The 14,513-nt window shown below is 39.6% G+C and overlaps 1 protein-coding gene across 1 annotated transcript in view; it reads right to left on the bottom strand.

Annotated features, from left to right (window-relative positions):
- The window catches only part of ncalda (neurocalcin delta a), a 76,159-nt gene extending 66,955 nt beyond the window's left edge, over positions 1-9,204 (bottom strand). Inside the window, exons 1-2 of the mRNA XM_083989742.1 lie at positions 9,037-9,204; positions 6,134-6,284 (exon numbers count right to left, since the gene is read on the bottom strand). The gene's annotated coding sequence lies outside the window, so the exon portion shown is untranslated. The remainder of the gene's footprint in view (positions 1-6,133; positions 6,285-9,036) is intronic.
- Positions 9,205-14,513: the final 5,309 nt, after the last annotated feature.

Raw genomic sequence — 14,513 nt, forward strand, 5'->3', positions numbered from 1 at the left:
CCTGGGTGATGTTGAAAGAAGCGTCTTCAGTGGGCCTATTTGCATTTTAGGAATGGGGTCATTTACTTTACATCTGAGCGTGTGCACACAGTGTATCTTTGGGATCCTGGGGCCTGTTTCACAGAGGGGGGTGGGGGTTCACCAGTACAGCTTAAATGGCGAGTACAATCCTGTTGCATATACCCAAGTGGGCCCACTAGTATAGTTTTTCTTTTGATTAGTGGTAAAAATGAACATGTTCTCATGCTGCAAGTTGCAGCTTGCATGTTGCAACAACTGGCCCCAAATTTCCTCGTAAGATCTTGGAAGGAAAAGTGAAAATCCAGCTGTCATGCATGGAGGAGGAGGAGGAGGAGGAAGGAGGAGGGGGGGCATCACATTCCTTAAAAACAGGGATAACTGTGCATTCTCAGACAGTCTCTTCATGGTGTTGCGCTCAGTTGTTTACATTGAAAGCGACGTGAAGCTGTTGTGTAACACATTAAAAAAAGAGGTGGCATGAGGAGTTCAAACCTCGGCTGCTTTCTCACATCTGCACAGACGGACGATCGCCACGTGAGAGTGGATGTCGGATCATTGGATTTGGAAAATTACAGGAATTGACAGTGTGTTTCTATACTGTACGCTGTATATTATATAACCATTAAACCAGCAGGTCAGAGGGCGTAAAGCCCGTTTACTCACGACACTGAAATGTCATCACATTTAACATTAAAGCAAATTTCAAAGCGTTCCCTGTGTCTATACCCTAAAACATAAAACATGGAGCAACATTTGCATTTCTGTCCACCTGATAAATGTGTCTCTAATGTGTCTCTGTGTTGCTTTCCACAACTTCCCCAGGGGAAATATTTGGCTCATTAGCAACTAAATGCTCCATAATGTTCACTGACCTGTTGCTAAATGCGTCTATCTGCTGCTTGATGCTGAGCAGGTAGGGTTGTTTTTTTTCTGAGCACAGCTGTGCCCAACAACAGAGAAGGCTAAAAAAACAAAACAATGAGATGAAACAAGCTAAAACGAGTGAAAATGCAAAAGGGGGTGATACAGGTCACTCTAATGTAATATCAAAGCTGTCTGACAAAAAAAAAAACCTTATAGGTTCACTTCCTAGCCTTTTCTGAAGCTTTAACTAGCTAAAGAGTTCATGTGTGAGCTTAAACACTTGTTCAATCACTTACATCATGTCATTAAGCTGATCAGCAGATTATTAGAAGCTTCATCTGGTCTCTCTATTTGACTTTAATGGACACATAAACATGTACACAGAGACACACAGCCGACCTTTGAATGACAGGCCACAGATCGACGTGGTGAAGAACGTGTTGAGTGAAACCTCAACACACTGGTGATAACACACCTTCAATAACACAATAATAAAAACTACACATCCATTTAAGATTGGATATGAATTAGTTCAGTGAAGTAAAAATAAAAACAGCAGGTCACACTGACTGTACTATATTAAACCAAGAGGAGAGAAAAGGGAAGGCTGTGTATTGGACTTCTCACCACAATGATGCAAATACAGTGCATGTTATTATTAGGCATCAGACCACATGTATTTAAAAGCTAAATCAACGAGTGCTGCAGACTGCAGCAGTCTGTCATCACGTTTAATGACAGCCATTGTTATGCTCTAACACATCAGACATAGCTGTGATGACTCACGGGTCAAAGAATGGCATCTGACCAATCACACGGCCAGATGTCAGTCGCCTATTGACGGCGGGCCCAGTCAGGCTGACACGTGTGAGACATGAAAGGTGCTTGTGATGAGTTCAAGTTGTCACAGTTCGTTACACAACATTGATCTGACTTTTAAAACGCACTAAAACAACCAGATCAGACTTCATACACACACACAGCTCTGGAAGAAGTCACTGAACACTAAAAAACACAAACTTCTGGTATCAGCGGACACGTTACTATGGACATCTTTTATTTATCTTCTAGCGTAATTCCAGTGGCTGCATAAATAAAAACACAGATCTCGGTCTCAACCACCTCTCACCTTACTGTCTGCCCTCTCTGATCATACCACGTGGAAAACAATCTTGCTACCTCATCTATCCCAGTCAATCACCTGCAGAGACATCCAACATTCATACGCTTGAAGGAAGTGAAGTCAGTATCAAGAGATGCTTTTTTTGGAAATGATAAAAACTGTAAATTATATTAAATTAAAACAATGGCCAAAAGGAAGCTGAGATCAGATTTGTGGATTCACTTCATGTTATGCCTCATTGAAACATGTCGACACAGCTACACTGAGCAGGATGGGCAAACTGCATGGAAGCACTCGTAATGATCGTGTGTGTGTGTGTGTGTGTGTGTGTGTGTGTGTGTGTGTGTGTGTGTGTGTGTGTGTGACCCACGTAGGTGGTCGCGAAGTACCGACCATACCAGATCTGCCAAGTGAGTTGTCACTACAGCAGTGTACCTGGAAGAAGAAGCGTGTTGTCGAGGCTTTGACAAACTGTGGAAACTGTTTGATAAAATATCCTGAAGCTCTGTGAGCCAATCAACAGGTTTGACGACTATTTGCAATACAACCCTGCTGTAAATAACATACATACTGTATATATATATATATATATTTATTTATCCAGTATTTAGTATTTATCCCATTGCACGACTACCTCATTGTTTATTTGCACTACCGACTGACCACCTTAATCCACCTGCCACTTTACTTATCTATGTTTGTACTTGTACGTGTTCTCTGTTGTATTATGTCATTGCTCAGTTCTTGTTGCTGTCCCCATGTCTTTTTTATGCGTGTACAAGTGAGTGCATAAACCAGAGTCAAATTCCTTGTATGTCTGTACATACTTGGCAAATAAATCTGATTCTGATTCTGATTTGGCACTTTAAATTCAATTTAACAGAAAACAAAAACAGTATGTACAGTTATATCTTAAGATGAATTAGACATTAATACATCATCTCTTGCAGCAATAATGGTCATATCAAGTACTGCATATAAAGAAAAAATATCTGACCAGGTGTGGTCTATCTCACTAAATATACTGAACCTACAAAATGCTCAGGATGATGCACTTATACTTATGTTGTTAACGTAACACAGAAGACGATGGGGTTATGATTTTTGAAGGGGTATGAACTTTGCTGTGACACAAAATGCAGCCGTATCATAATTGTGTTTTCAAAAAACTAATCTCAGAACATCAGTGTCTTCTCTGACACTGTGCAAGGGACTAAAGAGAGAGGGACTTGTTGATTTAGATACTTAAAAGCCCACATTTGGTTCAATAAGGCCTTTTTTTTTTTTTTTTTTTTGCATTTTACAGGTTGCTTCAAGCTGAAAAATTGTTGTTTTTTAAATTACGGTTTCAATTTTTGTATATAACATCTGTAACGACCAGAATTGTCAAACAATAGAGAAATAAAGACAAAACAGACCAGTATTCGTCAGGGACAGTCTGCAGAAGAATTCATCTCATCAAAGAAACATTTTTGCACCAAGTTTCCATTCCCGATGATAGGTGGATCATATAAATAATCTGGCCTCGGTGAGCTTTGATTACTCACTTGAAGAAGAGGTGGGTCTGAGCATTTGTCTAATAATCATAATGATACCAAATTAACCGACTTGAATCAAACCCTCAGAGACGCTCCACAAGCGCCGGGGCTATGAATGGATGGAGTGAGGGGGTGTAGTGTAGCAGACCTTCTCCTGCAGGCGGCGGGCAGCACATCATGTTCCCTTGTTCAAGCTGTCACCACTGCGTCCGTGGGAAGCACGAGGCTGACAGTTGATGATCCTGTTTGGTCGCAGCCGCTAAGCCACACGTGTGTTGTTGAGCAGAGAGAGAGAGAGAGACAGAGCTCTGTACTGTATGGACCACAGGGCAGGAGGAGAGATGCTGATGTGATATTTGACTGTGCTGTTGTGCTTCAAGGATATTTCACGAAGGGCCATGCCTTAAATTCCCCCTAAACCAAAAGTTATTAACATGTCAATGTAGTGTTTGGGTTCTGCTACAAGACATTTCAGCAGCGAAGTCGCTAATGCACGCCATAACTTGCAGGCAGGTGCAAGTTGTGATGCATTTGCATACTCATGAATATTCATAGAATCTGGATTTTTCAATGAGGGAGAAAAAGTAGACATGTTTTTAGCCTCCTTGAGAGTTCAACTTTTTTTTGTGGGAAAGCAATTTTAATAAAAAACTAGTCATAGAAGAGCGTTTTTACAAATTTTAAAATGCCTCTTTAGGGGGACTTTAACATTTAAGATCTCAGAGGGTTATTGCAAATTCACCTTTTTTTCTAAAAAAGGCACATACAGTATGATACTGTGTGAATATGTTGTTACATGTTGTCAAAATCCTTCATGTTTAAAATGAACTCAAAAACAGAGAACAAATCTGATATTTGACATCCTTATTAGCAGCAGCAGCAGGGGGTTGGGGTGGGAGGTGAGGGGTCGGCTGAGTCCTTGGTTTCAATAAGGAATGCCAACAATTCAGAGTATCCATGCTGGAAAAAAAAAAAACTGAGGGACAAATGTAGAAACAGTTTCCCACACTGTGTCCGTGCTTGATAAGGAAAAGAGCCAAAGAAAACCAAACAACCAACGCACAAGTGATGACATGATGTCAGCTCTGGCTAAATTCCTACACGTTCATTGCACCGTTGCAGGGAACATGCCTGCTGCTCTCATCCTGCTCACTGCTCCCTCCTGACACTTGTGTTTGTTTTTTTTGCCACTCACTGTCACTTATAATGAACTACAGTAGAGCTTGACATTTTTTATGGTATGGTTATTGGGGAGTTGACATACGTAATATACATGTTTTTATTTCTTTAGCTGTGGGTCGTGGCAGCTCCTGCTGGTCTCTGAGGGAGCATTGATCCTGAACTTGCAGCCTTGAAAACAAGTGATTCAAGAGAAAATGACCAATGATGTCAACCTCTCCCAGATAATCAGGGACCTTTCTTAATGGCAACAAGTGTCCTGACATTACACCAAGATTAACTACACTCTCAGGAAAAATGTGCTAGAAAGCAGAATTTACAATTTTTTCACTCAGCTAAGTTCATAAAATCAATCAACTGCAGCAACAGAGCTGAAATCTTTCCAAAATTGAATTAATTCAGTGGGGAAAATACGACCAACATTTATGGCCATAAATTAAGTAATGTGTAATAAAGTGAAATGACACAGGGAATAAGTATTGAACACATGAAGAAAAGGAGGTGGTGCCTGGTTTGGAAAGCCAAGAAAGCAGCTGGAGTCTGTCAGTATGTAGAGAGTCATCCTGTCCCCTATCAGTGCAAAGTAATATCAGCCTGGTTTAGTCCAGTTGACGCCTATGAAAAGGTTTCTCATCACCAAGGTGTCACACAAGAGAGAACATCCTGATGGCATCGGTTACAGACGTGTCTGAACTCTGAATGCACCGTTTTATCCGTTAATGCCATTATCTGGAAATAAAAAGATAAAGGATGATCATTTTACCATAAACTGGCCACGACCAGGTCCTCGCAAGAGTCAAAAGAAAACTAAGAGTTGTCCAAGAACCAAGGATCACTGACAGAGCTTTAGACAAACCTGCAATTAGCAGGTACAGTTAAAAAAAACAAAAACAATGAGTAATGCATTTAACTGCCATGACCTCTATGCATGCTCACCATGCAAGTCTATTGACGCATTCAATACGTATAAAGATCATTAACAGCAGAGCCACAGACAAACTGTAACAACTACTACAGTTTACCACTCAGTAGTCTCCTATGCATTTACAATAGGCAGTGAATAAAAGTCCCTTTATCTTGCGTCATCTATCTTTAATCCCGATTGGAGCTGTGTGGGCTGGAACGTGCCTCAGCATGTGACGTTAAACACGCACACATCATCGTCACATCTACAGGGAGTTCCCGAAACAGGATCCATTCATACATTAGATGCTCAGGAATACACAACTGTTGCTGCTCAAAGCTTTTTCCACCAGCAAAATGTGAATGTGAAAGTGTGAATAAAAGATATACAGGTCGAGTGTGTGTGTGTGTGTCATCCTGATATCCAGAGGTGGTGTGTTTCACAGATTATCGGGCTTAACAGAGAGTTAATTCATTCATCCATTTGTAGCTGTGTCAGACTCACCAGGTGGAGTGTGGAGGCGCCTGCAGCCCAGGTGAGTGGCTTCACACACACACACACACACACACTGCTGCTGGGTCGCTCCCTCTGGTGTCAGGTGCTCTGTAGTGTCCGTCTGCATCCACCGATGACTCTAACTGGAAGTTGACAGCACCTGAGGACAGATGTGCAGAGAAGACACGTCTCAATTTACCAGTAAAAACAAGTGTTGGACTGATATATGCATAAATTATTATGTGCACAGATGCATTTGAACACATTTCTGCATGTTTTCATTTCATTTCGACTTATTCCATTCATGGTTTACATACTTCACATGATTGCACATATTTACATGATGTACAACATAATCACCAAATGAAAAGGAGCAGGATGAAGAAAAACATATAGTACGGCGCCTTTCTATAGTTATAATTGCATTGGCTTAGTATCTACTATTTCAAAAAAATTAAAGATGATGAAACATATAATAATAACAAGAAAGCATTATATGTTAATAGCTACTGTTCAACAGCACTGACCTGCAGATCCAATGGTTTGTATCCACAGCTCACAGAAACACTGACTCATATACAGTAATGTTACTGTAACACATTATTACAGCTGCTCAGACTGACCACGCTCTGTGATGTCACTACTGTGAGCACGGCGGCTGGTAGACGGTATGCACTGCAGAGGGGAGGTCACCAACGTCATTAGCAATAAACACTATCACACTGGTGCCTCTACTTAGGAGCATAATCAATATTTAATATGGATTTTCAACAGTGATATACCATGTCATGTAGCCCAGTGGTTTTCAAAGTGGGGGGTTTATTATCAAGGTGATAATAAACAATGTTTTGCCTATTTTATGCATTTTTTGCTTTTAGATTTTGTGGATATGCATGCATTTTCTATTGTTTTTCAACAAATGCAAATAACAAAATTACACCGAATTATTGTATTTTGAGCATTATTATAAAATCGAATTTACTGTATGATAATATAACATATCGAAACCTTATTTGCCATGCTCATCTTTCAAACTGCCTGCCAGACAAATTATCATTCATGACATTATGACCATTAAAGCTTGCAAAGCCTGAATGGAGGCGAGTACTCTGCGTAAAAGATGTGAGCAAAAGGGCAAAGACATCCCACGCCTACTGTTTTTTTTTTATAAATACACAATAAACAAACGTTCATTCGAATCACCCATCATCAACCTTAAACAGGTGCCGCTGACCACAGCTGTCAGGAAATCCTCTCGGCCCTGATGATGTGTAACCTGCCCCAGATGTTGCCTCATCTGTTTCCATCTCTATGTGTGATGAACTGAACTGGAGGGGGTTAAAGTGAGAAATCTACTTTGCACATCCACAGAGCGGCTGCTGCTGCTGCTGCTGTACCACTGCTTTTCCTGTTATTGATCTGCACCTCCGACACCTTTCGATACCGCTGCCAGATGTTTGACTCCTATTTAACAACATATAAACTTCAAACAGATGGAGACTGTCAAAAGAGTCAGGTTTATTTCTATAGCATTAAATCATAACAGAGGTTTTCATAGAGAAATGTGATGAGAACCTACTTCACACTAACCTCTGAGTGTTAACCCACACTTACCAATCTGCCCTTGTTGATAAAGGTGCAGTTAGTGTTTAAACAAATATCCTCACTTGCTTTAGCAGTTTAGACTTTCATCTCCCACAGGTGTGAAGTTACGAGTAGCTACATGAGCTGTTGTGACATGAATTTAATATCATTATTTTATTTTAGAGAAGGTTAATCTGCAAGGTTGCAAATTGCTTAAATAAAAATATCAAGTATTTATCTGGTTTCAAACTGCTCCTCCATGTTTTAGAGTACAAGTAATGTTTTTCTCAGTGTGACCTCAAGAGGTAGGTTGAAAAGTGCAATAATTTGACAGATTAAGTGAAAAATTACTGAGCAGATTAATCAGTAAAAACTATTGTTGCCTAATGAAAACAAAACTAAAAACCTAATGCAGTGTACACAGACTTAGTTTCTATAGTGTAGCCTAAATAACAAATTGGTATTGAGATTTACACTTAAATCCTGATTAAATATAAACAAATGAGAGTTTTCTTTTATGGAAAACGAACAATAAATCAGAGTGTGGCACTTTATAGTGAACAGGAGGCTGATTTTTCAAAAGAAATAAGATTGTTTTCTATTTAAATATAATAATAAACATGTAATGATATTTTAATTGCCATTTGTGATTTGATATGAGTGGAAGTGATTGTCAGAAATCAGCAGATGACTGATCCCTGAATCAAAATTGTATTGTAATATCAGCAAACACTGATTCATTGCCAGTTTCATCGATATGATATCTATTAAACTTGTGATTTACAGCCCTGGCAACAGGATCATAATCTCAGTATAGGCTATTATGTCTGATCTTAGGTTCCTCAATCTGAACTTTCAGCTCATTATAGGGAACAGAAGCTCAGTCAGTTGTTTGTCTTTACCTGCAGCTCAACCTGAGTAAATCTTCACAACAACTGCAGCAACATCTGCAGACACACAACAACATCTGCAGACACACAACAGCAGCAGCAGCATCGAGTCTGAGCCAAACATCTGTGTGATTAGTGTCATACACCAAGCTGCATTAGCTTAGCAGGCTAAGATGCTACTAACTGCTCCACACGGTTTTCACTGTGAGCTGACCTGTGCACACTCACATACACTGACATACACTGATAACACATTTACACACACACTGTAACGACATAAACCCGTCTTGTAAACGAAAGCGTGTGTGCAGGTTAATGTTTATCAGACCACTTGTAGCCTAACGTTACACACTGAGCCAGGTGAGGAGGACTACAGAGTTTAACCACAGCTGTGTGTTTGTGTGTCTGTCTCTGTGTGTAGGCTATGTGTGAACCTACCGGGTCTAAAGCAGCAACAGGAGCGATAAAAACCGGGAAAAAAGCTTCAGTCGACCGTGTCTTTTCCTACATCTGCCGGTAAATCGGTAAAAGATACGCGACACACAGACAGACAAGAGGAACACATGTATCCCAACAAGTGTCAGTGTGCAGTTAGTTACGTCAAAGATCGTCGAGAGCGAAGATGAGCCGCTCCGCAGCGAAACCGTGCCTCACTGTGAAGCATACATTTAGCTTTAGTTTCCCCGCGTAAATTGACACAAGAGAGGATGACCGCTGCGTTATCTTTTGTTTTTACTTATCTATCGTTGGAAAAACACGTGAAATAAATAGAAACGCTGCTCTCATTTGTGGTATCCAGAAAATAACAGAGTGAGACTTCTGTCGTCTTCCTATTCTTTAACCACTGAGAGGCCAAAGGACTTTATATATTTTGTAAAATAAACCTCTGGCGCCACTTAGTGAGCAAACAGTGAAAATGAACCATTCCCCCAAGAACTAGGAAAAGTGTTAAAGTTTTCCTTTCTTTCAGCAAATGACTTCCTGACACATTTTTCACACCTAATTTAAACAAAACTTTACTTTACATGCTCCCTCCTCTGTTGCTCACCCTGAGATTTCTGCAATTTTTCCCTGTAAAAAGGGTTTTTTGGTCGATGTGAGGGTCCAAGGGTAGAGGATGTTGTCATGATGCTGTGTAAAGCCCTTTTAGACAAACTGAAAAAAATGGGCTATAGCCTACAAATAAAATAAAATTGCCTTGCCATTTTCTAAAAGTGTTTGTGGTTAATTCAATATTAAGCCTAAAAGACATTAATCCAGAGCCAAGTGCAGAGCCTCCATTTGACCTGACTTTTAACATTTTAGAAAAGTCACATAACTCAATTTGAAACATCATGTTATTTTTTTTTTTATATATGAATCTAAAGCTCCATTTGAAAGGTAGCCTATAGATGCCCATGTGTGGTGTGATTATAAACCAGGTCTAGGTTTAATATCAATACCTGGCCTGCATACCAGCTGGCCCAGCATGCAAGAAGCAATATCCCACAGGCCAGTGGGTTTTTAAAGAGTTAAAGTATCAAAACCTCAGTCACAGAGAAATGCACATATTCTATATAGTTTGTAGCATTTAGTTTCTTGGAGTGTTTACTAGAGATCTGTTTAATTGTGTATTCAGGAGCTGCACTCAGAGCCACAACCACACATTTACTGTTGTATCTTCTTATGGATAAATTATTCAGATAAAACTCATGTGTAAATAAATATGAGACCTTCACAATACTCTACAATTAGTAAAACAATTTAAATCAGCAGAAGGCTCTGCACTGCGAAACAAAATAGCTGCTATAATATTTTATGATGCCTGTGCAGAGTTGTGACAGTGTGGATCTGCTTTGGTTGTAAATAAGATAGGATAAGATGCCTTTATTGTGACTCCATTAAAATACAATGAAATTTCAACTGCCCATCACAGTGGTAAGATTGAGGTAGGTAAAATAAAGATTAGATAAAGAAACAAACATGGCAGGTTATAGAGGGTCAAGTGCTTGTAAGTGTAATATTGTATGATATGAGTGGATAAGTCTGGAGTTGCAGAGTTACTGAGTGTATTTGTTGAGATTCTGAAAAAGAAACGGCACGTTTTTGTTTTTGTAGACCTGTATCGCCTTCCTGCAAATATGACAATAAGTAAATAAATCAATTAACCACCCTTGAGGGGCATGGAGTTGTTTACAGCTAAGACCAGCAGATGGTGATCAAGTGCTGTTCTCCACACAATGGTCACATTGTTGTGTGTCAACTCATCTCATACAAATTCAGGCACCGAATATAAGATGTAATATTTCACATTCATCCTGCTGAATGGTCAAAAACACAATATAACATCTATTATTATTATAAGATATTTATTTATCTCAACGCCACTGTAGCTAGACGTGACCATGTATGTGTAAGTACATTTTGAATAACATATTGAGAAAAACAAATAGTTTTTACACTAACTGTCTTGCATTCATGTGTGTATGTGTGTGTGTGTGGATTAGAGGCAGTTTGTACCTCACACACATCACTGACATGCCACTGTTACCCCATCTAACCTCAGCCCCCCCTGTTTTAATCTAAATAATTGTCCTTATCATTAATCTCTGGCACTTAAAACTAAAACATTCACCACACTGCTCTGGATCAAACACAGATTTGTCCCCATCCTGATGTAGTGTGTGTTCTCCCCCCTCCACCTCGCCACCTCGCCACCTCCTCACCCATGCATCAGTCCGATCTGTCCATAAATCTACTTCTCATTTTAATGAGTAGAGACGTAATAAACAAGAAGTGATGCCGGGCGTGGTAATAAATTCAGCAGGAATACTAATTGGGGTTTTGAAGGGTCAGAGGACTGTGCCTGTATCATAAAGCACTCTGTCCCTCGCCTCTGACGCTGTAGTTCTCATATTATGCATTAATATTTCCCCCCATTAAAGCACTGGGCGAGCTAGAAATTCAAACAATAGATTTTGACTATGAAAATCTTAATCTTTTATGACATAATACCATTAAAGGCCACTGGGATTTATTTATATACTCTGCTTCATTTTTAGGTCCATAATTTCCAATAGAGCTGCTCTCATGCTTCATATAGAAACTATAACAACTCAAGTTATCAAGGAGCTGATCTGTGCTACTTATTATTGTCATCAGACTTAATTGAAATGTTGTTTCTGTAGAAAATCTTGATGTGGGCGTGGTGGGGAGAAATGAAACTGAAAGAAGAATTTCTATTGTCAAGAAGCAAAACAAATCTATTCTTTGTTCGTCCGCAAAATCTTTAATTACTGTTAATCACAATTAACTGGGCCAATAAAGTAAAGATAGACTTAATGGACAGTCGAGGCCCAAAATGACCATTCTGTAATCCAACAAAAAGAAGCCCAGTGAATGGAGGCAAAGAATTCTATAATAAGTAAAGCTTGGTGATCAGAGGAGAGCGTGGAAATGGCCTAAAAAACAAAGGAATGTGTCCAGAGGGGCGGATTACATTTATCAGGGCTGCAGAGCTGCCATGCACAGACAGAGACAGGATCAGAGGAGGATAACTCACAGAAAGCATCAGGCTTAGTGGGAAAAGGCAAAGAAAAGAACAGAACAGGGGGTGTCGAGGGGGGTGGGGGGGTCTGAATAATAATAATAATAAAACAGTGCATGTATGAAATGGGACAAAACCGAATTTTAATTATTTCACTTGTATTTTGGAACATGAAATTGCTAATTATGCCAACAATAATTTCGTAAAATTGTTATCTCCAGAAAAGATTTGCTCATGCCTTTTACGGCGTGCAGCATTTTTAAATGAATTAATTAGGCGATCACAGTAATTACTGTTTATATTGTTGTTAATGAGCCCAAAGGCAAGCGAGCTGCACTCATCCAAATTACACTCATGAGGCACGGAGCCAAGAAAAGGTCCAAACCAGAGTGCCGCATGTTAAACATTCCCTGAGTCTTCCTGGTTAAGAGATAACCAAGAAGAGCAGGCTGAATAATACTTAAAACAATTAGATGCATTAATGGGAAAGATGGGTTGGTCAAAAGCAAATTAAAAGGTTTAAGAGCATAATAATAATAATTTAAAAAATGCAGTGTTTAACCTTTGTGTTTCAAAAAGCAAAAAGTCACTTCTGATCTGATAGCAACCCTAGTTTATTAATATGCACGTGGAGCAGACGTGTCAGATCACAATCACTGTCATTTTCATCATTTTTCCTTTTTTCATATCATTTGTCATTTTGTCAAACGTCTATCTCAGGGTTTTTTCTTCCACGTTTGTCAAATTTGGTCTCACATTTATACTGGCAGCATCTTTTTTCCCCCCACGTTGTATTTTTTTTTTTCATCATGCACGGCAGCTATCTGAAAGACACACAGCAGCTGAGCATCAGAATGGAAAGGTCTCATTGTACATAATCAGGTTTGTGAGTGAGTGAGTGACACACGCACACACACACGCACACACACACACACACACACACACACACACACACACACACACACACACACACACACACACACACACACACACACACACACACACACACACACACACACACGCACGCACTGATCCCTGCGGAGAAATTTGTTTTGTATTAGTGAAAATGTCAAAGTAATGGAGTTTACACGACAGTGGTTTTTATATTCTGGTGGAAAAGCTTCGTCTTCTGTTTTTCTTTCTTTTTAATAATTGAATACAACTCCAGTCACCCTCAAAGAAATCGCTGCATGATGGAAGTGAAGATTTAACTTTATATAGTGTTAAAAAATAAAATAAAATCTTGTCTAACTCTGAGTGACTGGTGGAATTGGAGATTGCAACATTAGCCAATCATTAATAACCACTTGCATCCAAAATTATAATCTGGCTCTGTGTTTCTAACATGATCCAATTAGTTGCTGGTCATAAGAAATAAAACCTGGACAGAGGATTGTTTACTTTGCATCAGGGAAAGTGTCCTAGCTCAGCAATTATTGGAAATATACACAGTATATATGTTTTATTTTCAGTTTATCTACCAAGTAAAAGCTAATATTGAAAAATAAGAGCAGAAAATTAGGAACTTTAGGAATTCCCTTTTCTGATCAACCATCCACACCTAATAATTGTTTTATAGTCTGAACTAAGAAGAAAGTAGAAACTAGACCAGAGGAAAGTGTAATACTGTAGCTGCAGGTACAAATACCTGAGACCAATCACATTTATCACACGTGTAATCAATATGCCGATCATAACTTCTCATAAAACAAGGCCACATCCTCAAACTGCTTCATTCAGCCAATATTCCCAGAGACCAGAGGAGAGAAAAAAACAAACGAATAAAACTAATTGTCTTTTTAATTTCAGTAATTTGAGCAGCTGATTAACACACAAGTATCCCACTATATACAAAGTCTATTGCTGAGTGTGTGTGTGTGTGTGCATACGTAGCCTATATGTATATATGGGTGTGGTGTATGTCTTTGTGTTTATGTCAGATGCAGTGAGGAGGAGGAGGAGGAGGAGGAGGAGGAGGAAGGCAGAGAGAGAAACAGGGAAGATGTTGCACCTGTGTGTTCTGGGGGGTCATCCAGAGTTGATGAAGTCTTCCTGCTTCCTGCTGCAAAAGAACAGGGAAAAGAAAAAAATTCAGTCGCCTTGGCAACCATCAAGCCCACCCCCAACCCAGGTACCCACACACACACACACACACACACACACACACACACACACACACACACACACACACACACACACACACACACACACACACACACACACACACACACACACACACACACACACACACACACACACGTGTCTGTCTCCTCAGAGAGTGATGGCTGCTCTGAAGTCGACCGAGGTGTTTTAAAATCTGCATTAAAGCGGCGACAATGAAACATTCACTGAGCAGGAGAAATGTAGAGCAGTGATGAGAGGGGTAGGG

This window comes from Trachurus trachurus (assembly GCF_905171665.1).
Source record: "Trachurus trachurus genome assembly, chromosome: 16".
Classification (NCBI taxonomy): domain Eukaryota; kingdom Metazoa; phylum Chordata; class Actinopteri; order Carangiformes; family Carangidae; genus Trachurus; species Trachurus trachurus.